The sequence below is a fragment of the Hemitrygon akajei genome, chromosome 11, assembly GCF_048418815.1.
Source record: "Hemitrygon akajei chromosome 11, sHemAka1.3, whole genome shotgun sequence".
Lineage (NCBI taxonomy): Eukaryota > Metazoa > Chordata > Chondrichthyes > Myliobatiformes > Dasyatidae > Hemitrygon > Hemitrygon akajei.
In genome coordinates this window covers 31,004,278-31,026,063 of record NC_133134.1, presented here as the reverse complement: position 1 = coordinate 31,026,063, position 21,786 = coordinate 31,004,278, and the positions used below count along the sequence as shown (strand labels likewise).

General features: G+C 40.2%; 1 pseudogene; it reads left to right on the top strand.

Moving 5' to 3' along the window:
- The first annotated feature begins 10,966 nt into the window (after positions 1 to 10,966).
- Positions 10,967 to 17,905, top strand: LOC140735080 (sin3 histone deacetylase corepressor complex component SDS3-like; annotated as a pseudogene).
- The last annotated feature ends 3,881 nt before the right edge of the window (positions 17,906 to 21,786 follow it).

Genomic DNA, 21,786 nt, shown 5'->3' with positions numbered 1-21,786 from the left:
CCAACAAGCTCTTTGGACTATAGCAGGGCCAGTCAATATTAAGGATGTTAAATTCACCTATTATTAAAACCCAATAATTCTTACAGCTATCAGCAACCTCTCTATATGGTATTTGCTCCAGTAATTCCCACTGTTTATCAGGGATGAGGGGGTGTCTCTGATAGAGTCCAATCGAAGTGATCACTCCCTTTATATTTCTACCCTGACAGATTCACTAAGCGATCCTCTCTCAATAATGATCTGATGTCTTCCTAATCAAAAATCAAGTCCTCTCTCAGTATCATCTCCACTACATTTTCAGCACGTGTATCCCAAAGCGCTGCCAGTCCTGCCCAGCCCTCTACAAGTTCTCAGGTACTTATCCATACCCTGAGTTTATCTGCCTTACCTGTCAGGCTTAGTCCTTTGAAATAAATGCAGTTCAGCTTATTTCCCTGCCGTGATACTGGTTCCCCTCCAGTTCAGGTTGAACCCATCTTTCTTGTACAGGTCACCTCTGCCCCAGAAGAACCTGAATCAAGTATTGAAAAGGTTGATGATTAGTTTTGTCTCATGCACATCGAAGTATACAGTGAAATGCACCGTTTGCCTCTAATGAAAGGATTGAGCTGAGCGGCCTACGAGTGTTGTCACATTTCCAGCGCCAGCATAGCACGACCAGAACTCGGCAAACCTAACTGTAAGTCTTTGGAATGTGGGAGGGAACCTGAATACCAACCAAAAACCCACGTGGTCACCAGGAGAATATGCAAACTCCTTACAGACAGCAGCAGAAACCCCAGTCTTACAGCTGGTACCGTAATAGTGTTATGCTAAACAATACGCTACCATGCTACATCCAGCAGTAGCTCCTCAGCCAGGCACTCACCTGCCCTGTCCTCCTATTTCTACCCTCACTAGCTTGTTGGCGCCATGACTAATCAAGAGACTACAACCCTTGAGGTTCAGCTTTTTAACTTGCCCAGCTTCCTATTTTCACTCTGCAAGATCTCACCCCCTCATTTTACCTTTGATCAACATGTACAATAACGACTTGTTGCTTCCCCACCCCCCTTTAGACTATTCTACAGCCACTTGGAGACATCCGTGACCCTGGTATCTGGAAGGCAATGTATTATCCTAGGTCCAATTCTCAGAAAGCAAAAGCTAGAGATGAAAATTGAACTGGCATTACATTTCACACAACGTTGTCAAACTGAATTCATAAAGGTTACTGGAAAGTAGGTCAGTAAAGCTGAGACATGTTAAGCTCTCTTTGGTACAGAATTAGAGCTCTATTTTGTTTCAAGTTATAAAATCTGCCCTATGGTGTACAAAATTGTCAAGTTCAAGTTACGCTGTCTGTACTTTATTAAGCAAGACTTACAAACACAGACTACAGAGATATTGATTTCAATTAAGAATATGCTGCCTCATTGGAGTTCCTAGGGAAAGAAAAATCATTACATGTTAATTTCATCAGCAACTTCTCTTATCTTCAAAATGAAAAACATTTAACAGTCATCGAGGAGACCAAGCTATTTTATGTGCAAATCACAGTTTGAAAGTAACAAAACACATCTGAATACCAGAGATTCAGACTCTCTGCCAAAAGAGTAACATCATGCGCTTTATATCTTATGCCCAGTGTTTTCAGGTAGGGTGTTCAACAGCTAATAGAACAGTAGAGCACAGTACAAGCCCTTCATTTTGATCCAATCTTTTAATCTACTTCAAGCATTTCATTGCTGCAAATATAACCAAGGAATACCCATATTGGTTGGAGTCGTAAATAGTAGATTTTGAAATATAGACTCTTGATTTTTATGTTTCTATGGGCTATATCATCTATCTGTAATATTGCTCAGTTAGTTTATTTTTGTCTCCTTTTAGAGGAGGCTATATAGAGTAGTGGACTCTACCACATACATCACATGCAGAACCCTCTTCACCATTGGCAGCATCTACAGGAAGTGCTGTCTCAAGAAAGCACCATCTACCATCAAAGATTCCCACCATCTGTGTCATGCCATCTTTTTGCAGCTAGCATTGGGCAGAAGGATCTGAAGTCCCACACTAACAGGTTCAAGAACAGTTACTCCCTTTCAATCATTTGGTCCCTGAAATTATTGTTAAAACACTAATCGCTGCACTTTAGCAATGCTGTGACTACTTCGCACTAAAGTTGACATTTTTTGTTATTCAAATTGTGCTTTCTTGTAAAAGCTTTCTATAATTTGTGTTTCAAGCATAGAACAATGCAGCACAGGAAAATACCTTCTGGCACATAATGCTATGGTGAACTAATTAAATTAGTAATCAAATGTCCAACTAAACTAATTCCTCTGCCTATACAATATCCACATCCTTCCATTTCCTGCACATTCATGTGCTTACCTAAAGTCCACTTGAAATTCTCTGTTGTATTTGCCTCCACTGTCATTGGTGATGGGTGTCATAAATGCAGCATATCACCTATCATTCCCTGTGTAAAGCAAATTACCCCACAACATCCTTTGAATTTGATCCCTTTCACCTTTGATGCTCTCCTCTAGAATTAGACATTTCAACCCTGGGAAAAGAAACCAAAAATATTCTACCTAAGGCTCCCATAAACTTTAATCAGATCTCCCTTCAGCCTCTGCTGCTCCAAAGAAAACAACCCAAGTTGTCCAAACTCTCCTTGTAGGACATGCCCTCTAATCCGAGCAGCATCCTGGTAAACCTCTTCAGCACTCTCTCCAAAGCCTCAGCATCCTTCCCATAATGGAGTAACCAGAAGTGAATGTAGTACTCCAGATGTAGCCTACAGAGAGCTTTATAAAGCTGCAACATAACCTCCCAAATCTGAAATTCAATTACTTACACATGCCATTTGCATTCTTCAACACTCTAACTACCTGTGTAATTACTTTGAGGGGGCTATGGACTTGAACCCCCAAGATCCCTCTGTACATCAACATAGTTATGAGACTTGCCATTAACCGAATTCTGTCCCTTTACATTTGATCTCCCTAAGTGCAAAACTTCACATTTGGCTGGTTAATCGCCATCTGCCATTTCTCTGCTATATCTGCAATTGATCTATATCCCACTGCATCCTTTGCCAGTCTTCCATGCCATCCATGACACCATCAATCTTTGTATTGTCTGCAAACTTACTAAACCACTCATCAACAGTTTCATCCAGATCAGTTATATATCTCATAGATAGCAATGGCCCTGGTAGTCTCCCACTGGTCACAGACCTTCAGGCAGACTGAGACCCATCGAGCACTGCCTTTTGTCTTCTATGGGCAATCCAATTCTAAACCCAACAGCCAACTTACTGTGAATCCTATGCATCTTAATCTTCTGGATGAGACTCTCATAACGGTGTTTGCCAAATGCCTTCCTAAACATTACTGTAGATTCCTTCAACAGCTTTACCTCCATCAAACACTTTCTTTACCTCCTCAAAAAATTCAATTAAGTTATTAAGACATGACTTGCCCCACACAAAACCATGCTGACTGTCCCAAATTAGGACATGATTTTCCAAATACTTATAAACCCTATATCCATAAGGATGCTCTCCAATTACTTCCCTACCACTGACATGAGACCGCCATTCTATAGCTTGTAGGATTAGCCTCATTTCCTTCTTGAATAATGGAACAACATTAGCTACTTGCCAGTCCTCCAGGACTTTGGCTGTCTCTAGAAAGGACACAAAGATACTGGTCAAGACCACAGCAATCTTATCACTTGCCTCTTTCAATAATCTGAGGTGTATACCATCAGGCCTGGGGATTTATCCACCTTCATGTTTTTTTAAAAGATCCAACAATACCTTCTTCTTTATCTTTAAATCTCCTAGCAAATTATCATGATCAACATTGATCCTATCCTCTACATCCTTCCTCTTAGCAAATATTGATGCAAAGTACTCATTTAGGACCTCACCAACATCGTCTTCCTCCAAGCACTTGTTCCCTCATTTCTCCTTGAGTGGTCCTACCCACTCCCTGGTTATTCTCCTACTCTTGGTCAATGGATAGAACACCTTGCAATTCTCTTTAATGCTGGTTTAGTTCTAATTCCCTTCTAACTTCTTTATAATCTTCAAGACCTCTGTTGATTTTAGCTTCCTAAACTGTAAATATGTTTCCTTTTCTTCTTGACTAAATTCACCACCTCTCTCGTGATCCAAAGTTCCTTTACCTTGCCATCCTTGTCCTTCCTTCTTCTTGGAACTTACCCGGTACGCCAGCACTTTGTCTATAGACACCCTACAGATGTCAGACGTGGTCTCTTGTGCAATCCTTTCAAAGTGAGTATCCCTTTCTTATGTTCAAGTTGTTCTATCCATAGTAACTCAGCGGATGAGCCCGTCATAATGACCTGTCTGAGTGCAGCTGTGATATTGTCCCTGACAACTGCGCCCCCCCCCCACACACACACACACACACACACACACACACACACACACACACACACACACACACACACACACACACACACACACACATTTTTACATCTTTTCTTAAATATTTAAACCCTGTCCCTCTCTCAACCAAGTCTCTTCTGTGGCCACAACATCATAGTACTTCCCCATAGTACTTACCCATAATACTTCAAGCAGTAAAGTATACTCATTTCAATGGTATATAAGAACATAAGAAATAGGAGTAGGAGTAGGCCATCTGCCCTATCGAGCCTGCTCCGCCATTCAATAATATCATGGCTAATCTTACCATGGACTCAGCTCCACCTACCTGCCTTTTCCCCATAACCTTTAATTCCCCTATTATGCAAAAATCTATCCAACCTTGTCTTAAATATTCACTGAGGCAGCCTCCACTGCTTCATTGGGCAGAGAATTCCACAGATTCACCACTCTCTGGGAAAAGCATTTCCTCATCTCTGTCCTAAATCTACTCTCCCAAATCTTGAGGCTATGTCCCCTGGTTCTAGTCTCACCTACCAGTGAAAACAACTTTCCTGCCTCTATCTTATCTATCCCTTTCATAATTTTATATGTTTCTATAAGATCTCTTCTCATCCTTCCGAATTCCAGCAAATATAGTCCCAGGTGACTCAATCTCTCCTCATAGTCTAATCCCCTCATCTTTGGAATCAACCTGGTGAACTTCCTCTGTACCACCTCCAAATCTAGTATATCCTTCCTCAAGTAAGGAGACCAGAACTGCACACAGAACTACAGGTGCAGCCTCACCAGTACCTTGTACCATTGCAGCATAACCTCCCTGCTCCTCAATCAATCTCTCACAATGAAGGCCAACATTCCATTTGCCTTCTTGATAACCTGCTGCACCTGCAAACCAACCATTTGTGATTCATGTACAAGCACTCCCAAATCCCTCTGCACAGCAGCATGCTGCAATTTTTTTAACATTTAGATAGTAATCTGCTCTTTCGTTTTTTCTTCCGAAGTGGATAACCTCACATTTACCAACATTGTACTCCATCTGCCAGACCCTTGCCCACTCACTTAACCTATCCGTATCTCTCTGCAGACTCTCCGTGTCAACGTTTGATGTGTAACGTTTAATGAACGTTGAACAGATTCATTTGTTCTGTCTTTCTATTTCTGCCTTGACTAGCACTCAGTGTTTCTACCCTTAATTATGTTTTTCTTGTGAATGCTCCTCATATGATGTTCTGTGCCTTTAATGCTGCTGCAAGCACATTTATAATTGTACCTATGCATACACATACTTGTGAATGTGGCTATAAACTCAACTTTGACTTTAAGGGATAATTATTGGTCAGAGCAGAGGAACATACAGTACTTCCCTGCTATTTATCAGAATAGTTTGTGTTGAGATTTTTTTAAGTCCATATGATAAGATGAATGGGGCTTTAGTTTAATATCTCCTTAAAGGTGCCTGCTCCAACATGGTGGCACTGAGACTTTTTATAGGTCATTGAAATTTATGGCTCCGAGGGAGTTAATTGGACACATTGTGGTTGTGAAGCCAAGAAAAGCTAGCCAACTCTAGATTGGTCTAAGTGAAATATCTTTAAGTTACAACATTTTGAATGCATCATCAATTGCAGATCCATTTTCTGCTTTAAAATTCCTTCCCAACTCTCTGAATCCCCTTAACACAGAGTGTTGAGATGTTGCTTCTGACAATCTTCTGTAATATCACTTTATACTCTCATTGCTGTTATAAGTTCTAAATGTATCCTCTGCTTACCTGCCTCATTCCAGAGACAACTTAAGCACAGAACTGTCATATTCTCTTGGTGTCTATTTTCTCGCTTTCCTTTCCTGTGCACATCTCCAAATTCATTTACTAAACCTCTGCATTCCATTTCCAACTTTGATTCGGAATCATTATTGGGTATATTGTTACTGACGTTATTCATGACCTTTGATTTTTGTGGCAATAGCACAGTGCAGTCACAACTATTTATAAATTACATCATAAACAGTGCAAAAGAGGAATAGCAAGGTAGCGTTCAAGGGTTTATTGATCATTCAGAAATCTGATGGCAGAGGAGAAGAAGCTGTTTCTAAAACACTGAGTGTGGGTCATCAGGCTCCTGCTCTTCCTCCTCAATGGTAATAATGAGAAAAGGGCATGTCCCTGATGACGAGAGTCCTAGAGGATGGATGCCACCTTCTTAAGGTACCGCCTTTGGAAGATGTTCTCACTGGTGGGGAGACTTGTGCCCTTTCTCTGATGGGAAGATTTCAGTCGTCTAAATTGAAATTGAAGTCTTTGATCAGAGTTCCAACAAGATTGTGTAATTTTTATGTTCTGAGTTTTCATTAATTATTGTTGAACAAATTCAAACCTGGAATCGTCAGGCTTCAGAAAATAAGTTATTATTAACAAAATTTTAATTCTTCAAAGAAGTAAGATCATAGAGAAGAATATCCCTCTGGATTGAATGATGCATATTTTAGATTTCACACCTTTTACAACATTTATCACATAGCAAAATTTGATTTGTGAAGATTATAATCAATATTAATATTTAAACACAATCTGAATGTTCACCATGGTGCTGATTCCCAGTCCACAAATCTTGAACAATGGAACAAATTAAAAATCTAACATTTGGCAAAAATGGATGCTTCATCAATACATTTTAATAGGTTTAAAAAACTGGTTATCAGATTGGCAATAAAAAAATGTTTTTGTTTTAAAAAATGGCATTCATTTAGTGTGGAACTGCGAACTAGGGAAAGAAATTTTAGAAATAAAAACTTAATTGTGTTTTGGATTATGTAATACTGTTAGTATATAAAAATTAAGCTATTACTCTAACAGAGAATTATTTGCTCGTGATAACTGAAAATTTTCAAAGCATAAGTGATGGTGAACAGTGTAAAATGGATTGAGCTCTGAACAAAACTGCTCCTCAATATGCACCATAATTCACTGGATGTGCGAGTTGCTAATAGTATGGCAGGGTCTGCTTGTGAATAGTGGGACCAAAAGAGTATCTCTTTAACCAAATAAGTCAGGATAGACAAAGAAGTAAGAGGAGTAACTGGGTGAAATAAAGTCAAATTTGAAATTGAAGGTAATAGAGAAAAGGAAAGAAACCTACAGGAGCCTGAAGACATGCACTTAACATTTTAGGAGCAGGTTATACTCTTCCACCATTGGATTTCTGCATGGCAATGGCAATGAACCAGCCCATGAGCCTCAGTATTTTCCTTTCTTTTTGAAATATTTATTATATATACACAGTATATTTGTGTGTGTTTCTTATTGTAATTTATAGTTTTTTATGCTTTGCACTCTACTGCTCTCACAAAACAACAAATTTCACAACATATGTCAGTGATATTAAACCTGATTCTGAATCTGAGAAGGTTGGAGTAAGACGGAAGTATTATACAGGAAGAAAGACGAATGCTGAGAAATGCATTTTTAAGAATGTAAAAATGCTGTAGGCAAGAATTACATGCTACAGTTTTCAATTCTGAGTTGTAGATCATATTCAGCAGCAGAGACTTTGCTTCAGGAACTAGTAGCCTTCACTTGCTGGACAGAGTTTAATTCATATTTGTGATTTATGTTTTCTCATGGGGATATTAATGGAGAGCTCCTGCTTCCTCAAATAATACTGCTAATCTGTGCAAGTTATACACCACTTCACAACAATTTACGACTCACCTTGGATTTCTGCAGTCTTTAGGTACCAGTGTTGCAAAATGCCGTGAGCCCATAATTATTTTCAGCAAAAATCCCTGCAAATTATGGGATACTATTCATTGAATCCTACCTCTGAAGCAGTTAAATCAATTTCCTTTGGACACATAGTGCTTCAAATGATTCTGTTAATTTCCCCTGCTGCCTACGGTGTTCTCCAATTCACTTTTGTACCGTATAGCCTACAGTATAATAAGGGACTACTTTATGTTTTAGTGACATGTCGTTGAATGCGTTATTAGGCGTGTATTGATCTGTACGTGTGTGTTAATGTTCGGAGTCTGCCAGTAAAGAACCATGAACCTTAGCTCCGGTCTCCAGTGTTTTTATTAATAGCATTGTTGTGTAACCAGGCCACATACACAACAAATTGGCGACAAGGTTAATGAACCTACATTGTATCAGAACACTATGTTTTAATTGATAATGACACTTGGAGGAAGAGCGCAAGGATCGAGCCAAGGAGCGGGAGAAGGAGGTAGAGCGAAGTCATGAGTCTGAAAGGAAGCAGGAGCATAGCTGGGATCAGGTACGTTGGGAGACCAAGAGACACAGTCGGAGCCGCAGCATGTCCAGGCGAGACCACAGCTGACGCTGACCCCCAGGGGCTGAGGGTCTGCCTGCCCCGAAGGGAGATAAAAAGGAGCGACACATACACCTAGATGGAGTGCGCTCATGGCGCTAGCAAAAAGGGCACATGAGTCAAAAAGAAAACAAGGGGAAAATGGGGGAAATTAACATAACAAAGATGGCGATGATTGGAACCATTACAGCATTTGATAGTGGCATTACAGACTGGGCAACTTAGGCTACATCCACACTAGACCAGATAATTTTGAAAACGCCGGTTTCGCGTAAAAATGATAGGCGTCCATACTATGTGTCTTTAAAAGTATCTCTGTCTACATTGAAATGGAGATTTCAGTGAATCTCCTCCTACTGCGCATGCGCAGGACACATCTACCGAAAACAAGCGATCTGTTTGATTTCGAATCTCGGTGTGAAAGTGCGCATTTGTGTAGTTACAGACTAGAAAAACTTAAAACAACGGACAGCTGTTGGCTCTCGCGCAGGAGAACTTAAAAGTAAATAAAAACAAATACTGGAGCGTACAGAGGCAACCGACAGGGAGTTCATGGACAGATTGACCCGGGTGACGACAAACATTGAAAAACTGACTAACTCTGTTGTATTAATAAAGCCTCTTGTTAAATGTATAAAACATGTCTGCATCAGTGTAGCCTCCAACCTGATGGCATGAACATTGACTTCTCTAACTTCCGTTAATGCCCCTCCTCCCCTTCTTACCCCATCCCTGACATATTCAGTTGTTTGCCTGTTCTCCATCTCCCTCTGGTGCTCCCCCCCCCCTCCTTTCTTTCTCCTGAGGCCTCCCATCCCATGATCCTTTCCCTTCTCCAGCTCTGTATCACTTTTGCCAATCACCTTTCCAGCTCTTAGCTTCATCCCACCCCCTCCGGTCTTCTCCTATCATTTTGCATTTCCCCCTCCCCCCACTACTTTCAAATCTCTTACTATCTTTCCTTTCGGTTAGTCCTGACGAAGGGTCTCGGCCCGAAACGTCGACAGCGCTTCTCCCTATAGATGCTGCGTAGCCTACTGTGTTCTACCAGCATTTTGTGTGTGTTGTTGTCTGCATCAGTGTTATCTTGTATTTCCATACAATGTTACATTAGGCTGTTACGCATCTATTGTACTTGCATAAATAGGTAAACCACCTTCATACGAGCAAGGACAGAAAACAGGGCAAAGTGAGTATACTTATTTATTCAGTAAGTTATGGGTCAAAGTATTTGGTGAGTACATTTCTAACTCTTCTGGCATCAGTCTCGTTGCTGTTTGTTCTGAAATTGTTAGGTTGCGTTCAAGAAAACAATGAAATAGCACGCTGCCGTCTGACGGTGTTTTCAAAAGTCTCCGGTTAACCCATCCACACTGATCTACCCGAGCAGCGTTTTTAAAAATACCCACCCTGGAAAGCATTTCTGAAAAGCTCCGGTTTCGGGGGACAGAAACGCCATTTTAGTGTGGACGGAGGATAAAAACGAAGAGAAAAAGCTTCGGTTATGGATTTATCCTGTGTAGTGTGGGTGTAGCCTTACATTGAGAGAGTGGAGTTATATTGTGAGGCTAATGGTGTTAAGGATGAAAAGAAAGCCAGCGTCTTACTCGGTATTATGGGAGCAAAAACATACGGGCTGCTGCGGAGCTTGTTAACCCGTGAAAAGCCAGCTGACAAAACATTCAATGCTCTCCAACAGCATTTAAATCCCAAGCCACTGGTCATAGCTGAAAAATTTAAATTTCACAAACGGAATCAGAGAAAAATGAAAGCATTTCTGAATATTGTGCTGAATTGCACAAATTTTCAGAACATTGTCTATTTGGAGCTGGTCTATCGGACGCATTGAGGTGACAGGTTAGTGTGTGGCATGCACTGTGAAACTACACAGAAGAAGCCCCTGGGTGTAAAAGACCTTACATTAGAGAAGGCCACAGCTTTAACAGTGATCTCTGTACACAACTACAAATGATTGTTTTCTCACACACCTCTGAAATGAACTAAACTACTGCTAAAGACTTACACAGGACAGAGAGTGCGTTCCAAAGGTAAAATTGAAGTGACAGTGACCTACAGAGACAAAACACAGCAGTTGAACCTCTATGTACTAAAAAATGGAGGACCACCATTGTTGGGACGTGAATGGCTCAGGAAAATCCAGTTGGACTGGCACACCATCAAGGCACTAGTTGTGTCAAAAAAGGAGGGCAGCTCCACTGGGAAGATGTCTGCAGCTCTCCTCTCACCCATTGTCCACTATTACAATGATGAGTAGGAGCTAGACAGCGTCGATGATGAGGACAAACGCAGTATCCATGGTTGCGACTCAGATGAAGATACGGAGGATGCAAGGGAGACAGATACACAGATATTGCCAATAAGCAGGATGACGATGGGGACTTCCGGGTTAAACATGGAGTGAGTAGATGCCTGTAAGTGTGGCTCCCGATTTTTATTGAAAATCTACCTGTTTATCTTTGTCGTATGCTCAAGATAACTGAATATTTAACATTGTGAACACCCCGGGACGTTACTGGACACTGACATGGCAAACAAAATGCCCCTTCGAAGTAAAACTGGGGAAAAAGATAGCGAAGCCTCGAGCAAGAAGGCTGATGTTACAGTAAAGGTGCCATCGCACGCTGTTGGACCTGCGCTACCCGATAATTTGGAGAGGCTTCGCTTAGTACTTCTTACTGACATGACGCAAGCGGTGCATTCTGCCCTGAAAAGAGAACTTGAAGTTGCTTTGTCACCAGTGAATGCTACCATGGAACAAATTATGTCTTATTACGAGTCACACGATGAACGCATTCATGAGGTTGAAGATGACCTGAATGATTACAGTGACTGACTGGCGAGCGCTGAAGCCGCCACTGCAGCGCTGCAGAGCAACAACGTATTTCTGAAGGGGAAACTAGATGACCTTGAAAATCGGTCGCGGAGATCCAATTTGAGAGTGGTTGGCATTCCTGAAAATTTGGAAGGTTCGGACCCTGTTAAATTTATGACCGAGTTTTTTGATGAAGTGCTGGGGACAAATTTCTTCCCGAGGCCTCTCGTGTTTTTGTGTGCTCACCGAGTCGGGCCTAAACCATCCAGAGTCTCTGAAGCCAAGCAAATGAGGCCAAGAACGTTCCTGGTTCTCTTTCACTTCTTTCAAGATAAGCAACGCACCATCAGTAGACGGAAGTAGGAGCTGTATTTCCACGGGCATCGCGTGTTTTTTCATGAAGATTTTAGTGCGGAGCTGGGGAGAAAACGAGCAGCGTTCAAGGAGGTGAAATCCCTGCTTTACGGGAAAGGGGTCAGGTTCGACCTCTTGCATCCTGCCTGGCTCCGGATCATCCATGAAAGTAAAAAGCATTATTTCAATACACCAGAGGTGGCCAAAGAGTTTTACCATTCGCGCTGGGGAGAAGAAGAACAAGAAGAGCAATGACTTTTCTTTTAGGTTATTCATGCAGCATTGAAGGGGCCTCCTGCCGAGGCAAACGGTTAATTTTCGCAATTCACTTCTTTGTTCATTTTTTTCCAGTTTAATTTGTGGAATGCGATCGGGTCGAACTGCTATGCTGCAGAATCTGATGAACAAAAACTTTCAACCAGCAAAATGTAAATATTTGAGATTTGTATCTCTGGCGTTTAGTTTCCTAGTTTTATTTGTGTTTTTAATGCTTTGCTTGACCTGTGTTATCTTTAGCCTATATATATTAAAGGTAGAATAAGTGTTGGTATAAATTCTAAGGAGGGAAGCCACCCTAGATTAGACTGAAAGTTTGGTTGTATGGGGAACACTTTGGAAGATTTTTGTTTGGTAATGCCTGCGATCATCCTCAGCTGGGGAGGTAGATCTAGGTTTTGGGGGTTAATTGTTTTTTCTTGTTTGTGTAAAGGGGTTGGGGGAGTGTTTTGGGGGATTACCATGGCAGCTTATTCTTTGGTGTGATACGGATTGGCCAGACTTTCTTTTCGTTGTGCGTTATTGTGTGCAGCTTGTGCCCTCGCACTGTTTTGGATTGTGGGCCCTGTGTGTCTTTTGATCTGGTTAACATGGGTGCTGCTGATGGAGGCCACCCTGTGAGGTTTATTTCTTGGAACGTAAACGGGCTCAATGCTCCTGTTAAAAGAGCTAAAGTTTTCTCTCATCTGAAACAATTAAAAGCAGATATACTATTTCTACAAGAGACACATTTAAGAGTGGAAGACCATAATAGACTCTGTAAAGATTCAGATTCAGATTCAGTTTATTGTCATTTATAACCACAAATACAATGCAGTTAAAAATGAGACAACGTTCTCCGGAATGATATCACAATAAAGCACAAAACAGACCACACAAGAAAAACCACATTACGTTTGGTAATCCCCAATCCAGAGGCCGGAGAGGCTGCTGCATATCGATATTGTGCTACCATCTTAGCACGTTCCCCGGAAAGGAAAGCATGAATTAGTCAGGTTTTTCATTCCAGATTTAATAGCAGGTCCCGGGGGGGTGGCAATATTAATCACCAAAATAATGCAGTTTACACCATCTGATGTAATCAGTGACCCTAATGGTCACTTTATTATAGTTTCTGGATCTCTCTTTCAGATACCTGTCATTTTGGTAAATATTTATGCCCCTAATTGAGACGACGTCCACTTTGCAAGGTTTTGTCATTAATACCTAACCTGAATACACACCAGCTAATCCTTTCAGGAGATCTGAACTATGCTATTGACCCACTGCTTGATAGGTCTAGCTCCAGAGGAAAATCTTCGAGTATGGCAAAGGCTCGATGTTTATGAAACAAAATGGATATATAGATCCTTGGAGATATTTGAATCCATCAGTTAGGCAATTCTCTTTCTTTTCTCATGTTCACCACTCCTATTCCAGGCTAGACTATTTCTTTATAGATAGCTCCTTGATATCAATGATTAGACAAATTGAGTACTTTGCTGTGGTTATATCTGATCACTCGCCCGTGAAAATGGACCTATATTTTCCTTTAAACATTAGAGAATGGCCTCTGTGGAGACTTAATCCCCTTTTGCTTTCCAATAAGAAATTTTGCAGTTATATATCGGCTATCATTGATACATTCTTCGAAACTAACAAAACTGAGTCGATATCGTACCCTTTACTTTGGGAAACTTTAAAAGCTTACTTGAGGGGTCAAATAATATCTTATACTTCACATGCCAATAAAGAGCATAGGAAGGAAATGCAAGAGTTATCACAATCTATTTTGAAGCTGGATAGGCAATATTCTGAGGCACCCACTGCGGAATTATATAAAAGCCGGACTGATTTGCAAGCAAAGTTTAATCTTCTATCTACAAACCTATCAGAACAATTAATTCTTAAGGCACGTGGCCTCTATTATGAATATGGTGATAAGACGAGCCAGCTTATGGCTCATCAGTTGAAGCATCGAGTTGCATCACAACTTATTCCCCAGATAAGAGGCAAGCACCAAAACTTGACAAGCAATCCAAAAGAGATTAATAACATCTTTGCAACTTTTTATTCCTCTCTGTATACTTCAGAATTTCCCTCAGATATAACAAATATGGAACATTTTTTAGATAATTTGGAAATACCAACTCTTGAACCAGAGGAGGTGGAGAATTTAGATTGGGCTCTTGGGCAAGAAGAGATTAATGATGCCATTATGGTTATGCAGAGTGGTACGTCCCCAGGCCCTGATGGTTATCCGATAGAATTTTATAACCAGTACTTCTAGAAGTGTTTCAGGAATCTTTGGAGAATGGTTCCTCACCCCCTACTCTTTCACAGGCATCTATTTCACTTCTTCTTAAAAAGGACAAGGACCTGACTCAATGTGTATCATATCGCCCCATCTCACTTTTGAATGTGGATGTAAAAATTTTGGCTAAAGTGCTTGTGTGCCGTTTAGAACGCCCCCTTCCCAAGATAATCTCAGATGATCAAACAGGTTTTATTAAAAATTGCCATTCTTTTTTTAATATCCATCAACTGGCTGATGTGGTTTATTCACCCAGTGATTCTCCAAGTCCGGAGGTTGTTATCTCCTTGAACGCAGAGAAGGCGTTTGATAGAGTGGATTGGATATACTTGTTTAATGTTTTGGAGAAATTTGGATTTGGCAGAATATTTGTAGCCTGGGTTAAGCTATTATATCACTCACCTTTAGCGTGTGTACAGACAAATTATTTTTGATCTGACTATTTCCCATTAACATGTGGCACTCACCAAGGCTGCCCATTGTCCCCTCTTCTTTTTGCAATTGCAATTGAGCCTCTTTCTATTGCACTTAAGTCATCTACATTATTTCAAAGCGTTAGGAGAGGGTACGTGGAACACCGTGTATCCCTATATGCTGATGACCTCTTACTTCACGTTAGCGACCCTGTAGGTAGCAGTCCTGCTATTGTGTCATTATTAGGTCAATTTGGAGCCTTCTCTGGCTATAAACTGAACCTTCAAAAAAACAAATGCTTTCCCGTTAATAACTTGGCCCTACAGATCCGACAGGAATCTTTGCCTTTTCCTGTATCTCAAGATGGTTTTGTATACCTGGGAATACACGTTACTCACTCTTTTACATCTGTGTTTGAAGCTAACTACAAGCCTCAGGTTAGCCAAATGAAGGCTGATTTTGAGAGATGGCACAGTTTACCCCTTACTATAGCTGGGAGAATTCAATCAGTGAAGATGACTATACTTCCCAGATTTCTTTACTTGTTCCAGTGCTTGCCAGTTTTCTTACCCAAGTTATTTTTCAAATCAGTTGACCAAGCTATAACCTCCTTTAGTTGGGAAAATAAGGTCCCAAGGGTTAATAAGGACACTCTCCAAAGAGGTTGTGATGTAGGTGGAATGGGTCTACCTAGCTTTATTCATTATTACTGGGCATTGAACATTCAAAAGGTATTATTTTGGCTTCACCGGCCAGATATAAACTGGCGCCTGCTTGAGACACGGTCTTGCCATTCCTCGTCCTCCCAGCTTTAGTGTATTCTTCCTTGCCATTGAAATCCTCTCAATTCACATCTACCCCAGTCGTGCTCTCCACACTCAAAATTTTTAATCAATTTCGCTGCCGCTATAAGTTCACATTAGCTTCAGTTTTGGGTCCCATTCATAGAAACCATCTATTTCTTCCCTCCACACTTGATTCAGTTTTTAGACAATGGGGTTTGAACGGTCTTCTGCGCATTAAGGATTTGTACACTGGTAATATATTCGATAGTTTTGATAACCTGCGCAGTAAATATGGCCTTCCGCAAAATCATTTTTTAAAATACCTGCAAATTTGCCACTTTGTCAAGGAAAAATTTCCCTCTTTTCCTAATCTACCACCTGCTATGTTGTGGGGAAAACTCACTCTTAGCTTTAATGATAAAGGGCTGATCTCTGTTCTATACTCTCAGCTGATGTCTTTGGGAGTTCAAGATCTAAACAAAACTAAGACTAGGTGGGAGGATGACCTTGGTATGGATCTGGCTGAGGAATATTGGGCAAAAGCATTGAATAGGGTTCATTCCTTGTCATCATGTGCTAGACTGGGGCTCATACAATTTAAAGTTTTACACAGGGTACACTTAAGTGAAGCCAGGCTTGCTGACATATATCCCGGGACAGACGCTGGCTGTGACAGGTGTTCCTTCTCTCCGGCTGGTTTGGTGCATGCATTTTGGTCTTGCCCTTGGCTTGATGGCTACTGGGCACTGGTTTTTAAAATTATCAGTGAGGTTTTGGGGGTGACACTGAGACCTTGCCCGCTTATAGCTGTATTTGGTGTGGCAGATGATGCTTTGGGTTTAAATGCAAACCAGTCAGATATTGTTGCATTTACATCACTTTTGGCCCAAAGGAGAATCTTGCTGGTCTGGAAATCTGCCACTCCCCCATCTGCTGTTGCTTGGTTAGAGAATGTAATGTTTTTTCTGAAATTAGAGAAGATTAAATTCACTTTGAGGTGGTCTGTAAAAAAGTTCTATTCGAAATAGGGACCTTTCTTGTCATATTTTGGGAGTCTTAAGGAATTACCTACTAGTTGAGGGCATTTGATCATTCTTGGGAAGTTGCCTCTCTTTTAACACACATATTGTTTACCTCACAGGGTGGCTGATGAATTGTAATATGAGTGTATTCTGGATCATCTGACATGTTGTGGATGTGTGTGGGCCTTTGTCTTGAAGTAGTGTGGGGGTATGGCTGTGAAATGTCCACACTTGTATTTGTGAATTGTTGTATTGTAAATACAGTAGCTGCCATGGTATGTTCCGGGAGGGAGGGTGAGGGGAGGTTTTAGGGGTAAGATATAAAAGCAAAATGGAGGAAAATATAATCCATTATGTATTCTGTATTGTGTCATCCCTTCAATAAATTTTTTTTAAAAAGCAGGATGATGAAGACTACCTGGAAGTAAAAGAGCAGATGTACCAGGAGAAAATGACATCTCTCAAAAGACAGCTACAGCAGTTACAGGAAGGCACTTTGCAGGAGTATCAGAAAAGGATGAAGAAAGTAGATCAACAATACAAGGAAAGATTACGAAATGCAGAGCTTTTTCTGCAACTGGAGACAGAACAAGTGGAAAGGAATTATATTAAAGAGAAGAAAGCAGCAGTGAAGGAATTTGAAGATAAAAAGATTGAGTTAGAAGAAAAGAAAAAGACGATTGAAAATGAGAGGCTAACAATGGAACTCACAGGAGATTCTATGGAGGTAAAGTCAATAACAACTAGGAAACTAAGGAGGAGACCTAATGACCCTGTTCCAATTACAGACAAAAGACGAAAACCTGCACCTGCGCAGTTAAATTACTTGTTAACAGATGAACAGATAATGGAAGATCTGCAAACTCTCAATAAGCTTAAATCTCTGAAAAGACCAGCATCTCCGTCTTCTCCTGAGCATCTTCCCAGCACTCCTGCTGAATCACCAGCACAAAGATATGAAGCACGAATAGAAGATGGAAAGTTATATTACGCTAAGAGATCGTATCATGAAGGTCAAGCTATCTATTTGGAATCTAAGGAGAATACGAAGATTAGCTGTGTAATTAGCTCAGTTGGAACAAATAAGATATGAGTAAGGAAGACAAGTGATAGCACAAAGACGCGTATGTATCTAGGACAGCTGCACAGAGGAGTCTTCATTATATGGAGGCGATCTGCTGCCTAGAACTCTTAGTAAGTTGGAGGTGCACATCTTCTTAACTCCCTATGCTCAGAGGTCAACTTTTCATGACTTTTATATGGAAATCTGTATTAAAACAAACAAGTTATTGATAGACATTACCTGGAGAGGCAGAGAAGACCCTCCCAGAGACTTGAGTTATAAATGGGTCTTAGATCAAAAGTAAAAGAAAAGGTTTGTTATACAGGCAGTCCCCGGTTACGAATGAGTTCTGTACCTGAGTCCGTCTTTAAGTCGGATTTGTATGTAAATCGGAACAGGTACATCGGTTTTATTTAGCGTCAGTTAGTCAAACGTTTGTCTTAATATATAGTATATATTTTACTTTTCTATGCATATAAAACACTTAAGAAATGCATGTATTTCAATAATTAAACCACTGCGTTGTTTAGTAATAATTGTAGCTTTCATCGGGGCAGCGCCTTTCACATGCTCCATTATTCTCACTTTATCCTTTACCTGTATCCTTTAAAGTTCTTCCGATCGTTGACTGACTGTAGCCTAACCCTTTTCCAATGACCGATGGTGTTTCACCTCTTTCCAATTGCTTTATTATTTCCACTTTATTTTCAATTGCGATCGTTTTCCATCATCCATCAACGGAACAGTAAGCTGCAGATTTTACGTTCTATCACTGAGCAGCAGTGAGCCGTCTGATTGGCCTATCAGAGTTCTCTTTAGGAACTAGTTGACTTGATCAGCATTTCTGATCTGGCTGTTGTCCATGATCGCACTTAATTAAAAAAACAGCAGCAGCCACGGGCGGCGGGTTTGTGCTGCTCCAGGTCCTAAACTCCACCCACACTGAGAAAGGTTAAATGGGACAAGTGGGGGCGGTGCTGACTGGAAAAGGGGGGGGGGGGGTCAGGGTGAATCTTGCTAAGAAATGTTTAAGCCAAATACAAAGTTACACACTCAACTCAGTGTTAATAGCAATGACCTAAAATGGCGGACGGTGTTCTCCTCCCTCCGTTCGTAAGTATGATTTGTCTGTAAGTCGTACATTTGTAACTTGGGGACTGCCTGTAATTTGATATTATTATGTTACTTTGTTATAATTTGATATTATTAAGTTACTAAGTAAACAAATGGTAGACGTTTGTATGTTAAGAGTAAACATATTTGTTTAGCATAGTGCCCCAGTAAAAAAAACAGTTGATACACTATTAAAATAAAAGGGGAGGAGTGTACCGTATAGCCTACAGTATAATAAGGGACTACTTTATGTTTTAGTGACATGTCGTTGAATGTGCGCATATTGAGCATGCGTTATTAGGTGTGCATTGATCTGTGCGTGTGTGTTGAAGATCGGGTTCTGCCAGTAAAGAACCATGAACCTTGGCTCCCGTCTCCAGCGTTTTTATTAATAGCATTGTTGTCTAACCAGACCACATACACAACAACTTTGAACTTTCAATACAAAGGCAATCTGGCCACCTGGCCATTTGTGACCATGGTCTACAAAGTCTGGACCTTCGAGATGTGTAAATATGGTAATATAAATAGAAACCTTTAGCCAGCAGGTTCCTGCCTTATAAAACTTTCTAGTGCAAAACTGGCAGTATTTCCTTTAGGTTGTGGAAATGAATGAAGCTAATCAGAACTGCAAGTTGCCCATGCCAACTCAGCAGGATAGCAGTCCTCACAGTGAAGATCAGAATCTCCCACTGACAATGGCTAGCAGCCTTTAGGGAGCACCAGCACACCGCCATGATCACTAATACAATGGGTTATAGTGTATTTGGTTTCCTTTTCATATATTCATATTGCCAGCATTTTGGAGCTGCAATACTGCTCGGTTCACAAGGACTATTTCAAATTAAACATTGAGACCAAAACTAAATCCCTTTCCTTGTTAAATAACATTAAATTTTAAAGCTGCAATAATGCAGCATTTATTTTAAATTAATTTATGGAAAACAATTAATGAATAGTATAACAGACATTAAATTAAATATCTTCAATGTGCTGAAGATATTTTACAAGCATATAACAAGTGTCTTGGGGCTCCAATATGGCAGCTTGAATCACTCTGTGTGTGTATGTTCACTTAGATGAGCATGTCAAGTATTAACAGACATCAAGAATCTCACAGGGCTGTTTAAAGTGCTCAGCCGTTCCAAGTAGATAGCTGGCTCATTATTTTAGGATGTTAGTAAACTTCTGTATGTTTTCTTTTTCTGTATCCACCTTCTGTATTTACCTTCTACTTGCAAAAATGGTTTGTATTGGACTACTGTACAGTTTTATTGGAATTACGAATCACATGAAAGAGAGGTGGTGCACATAATCTTGTCTGCTTCAATGGTATTGACATTGACAGGGTTGATATCTTCATGTTAACAGTCTGTCCTGGTCCAACCATGTTGATGTTGAGGTCAAGAAAGCTTACCTAAAGAAATTTGGCATACCCCCAGCAAGCTAATTTTTCCAATTTTTATTGATGCAGCATAGAAAGCATTCTGAGTGGGTGCACTTAGTATGACAACTGCTCTTCATGTGACCACAAGAAACTGTACAGGGTTGTGGACGTAGCTCAGCAAATCACAGCAATGAGCCTCCTATTGTGGATTCTGTCCAGACTTCTCACTGCCTCAGTAAAGCAGTCAACATAATCAAAGACCCCACCTAGCCTGGACATTCACTCTTCTCCCCTCTCCCAATGGGCAGAAGATACAAAAGCTTCAAAGGACATCTTCTTTCCCACTATCAGACTCTTGAACGGACCTCCTGCCTGACAAGATGCAGGATCAATAAACTATTTATTATTATTATTGTTATTGTTGTTTTGTTGTGTTATTATTATAATTAAACCAATAATACCAAATATAATGCTTTAATAATAGTTTCTAATATTTTCCTATGACATATGTTAAGCCAATTTGACCTTTATTTTCCTGCTGTATCTCCCTTTCATGAAAACATGGAGAAGGTAATCGAATGATGGTTGACTATGGTTGCCTCTAGATGTTTTCACTCACTTCTGATGAGAGCATAACTTGGTAAAACCCATCTACAGTATTTGTCATACTGTTTTAGCTAAGTGTAAGAATCTAAAGAATTGTATCACCTATACGATAAGAAAGAACACTAGGAAGTAATTTCCTCTAAAGAGATTGCAGTGCTGCAGAAATTTGGATACATACTTTCTTGTGTTGTTCAAAAAATTATTATAACTGTAATATTATAATATTTTTGACACAATAGTATTCATCACCTGTTGCAACCAAAATGTACCCCTTCTAAAGAGGTGTAGGCTATCTTTAATTGATGCTGTGCGCTCACAGTTCAACCACCCCATTCAAGAGTACATCCAACCAAGCAATAAGCTTCATAGGCAGACAATCTAAATAGAAAGCATGAGTTGATTACTTCCACTTTGCAATCTTCATTCCCAATACTGACAGAAATAAACTGGAATTCCCATTTTGTTGCAGCATACTTAAAACCGACCTTATCAAGCAGGCAAATTGACTGAAACAATTCCATGGAAGGTGGGAGATTTTTTTACTATTGGTTTGAATACAGTTGAAACATGCACATTTGTTAATGGCTTAAATTAACTGGCATTCAAATTATCCTATTTAATTTAAATTCTTCTGGAGAAGTTTTTTTTTAAACATGTGCCATTACTTTTCTACAAGATAACATGATGATATGATGGCATCTGGCGCACTTAACCCTGCCAGCTATAAAATTAAAAACACTATTACAAATTCTCTGCATCAGCTGCCATAATAATTACTACTGAATGAATATTTTGCTCAACTAACTTTGTGCATTATCCAGTTTATTGTGCTTATTAATTCTGCAACTACACCCAGCAAGGGCCAACAAAGTGGTATAAGAGGGTAGGGGAAACTCAG